Here is a 252-nt window from a genome sequence, read left to right on the forward strand (position 1 = left end):
TGTGTATATATATATATATATACATATATATATATATATATATATATATACATATATATATATATATACATATACATACATATACATATATATACATACATATACATATATATACATATATATATACACATATATACATATATATATATATATATACATATATATACATATATACATATATATATACACATATATACATATATATATACATATATACATACATATATATACATATATATACATACATATATA

Source organism: Sparus aurata, chromosome 17 (genome assembly GCF_900880675.1).
Source record: "Sparus aurata chromosome 17, fSpaAur1.1, whole genome shotgun sequence".
Lineage (NCBI taxonomy): Eukaryota > Metazoa > Chordata > Actinopteri > Spariformes > Sparidae > Sparus > Sparus aurata.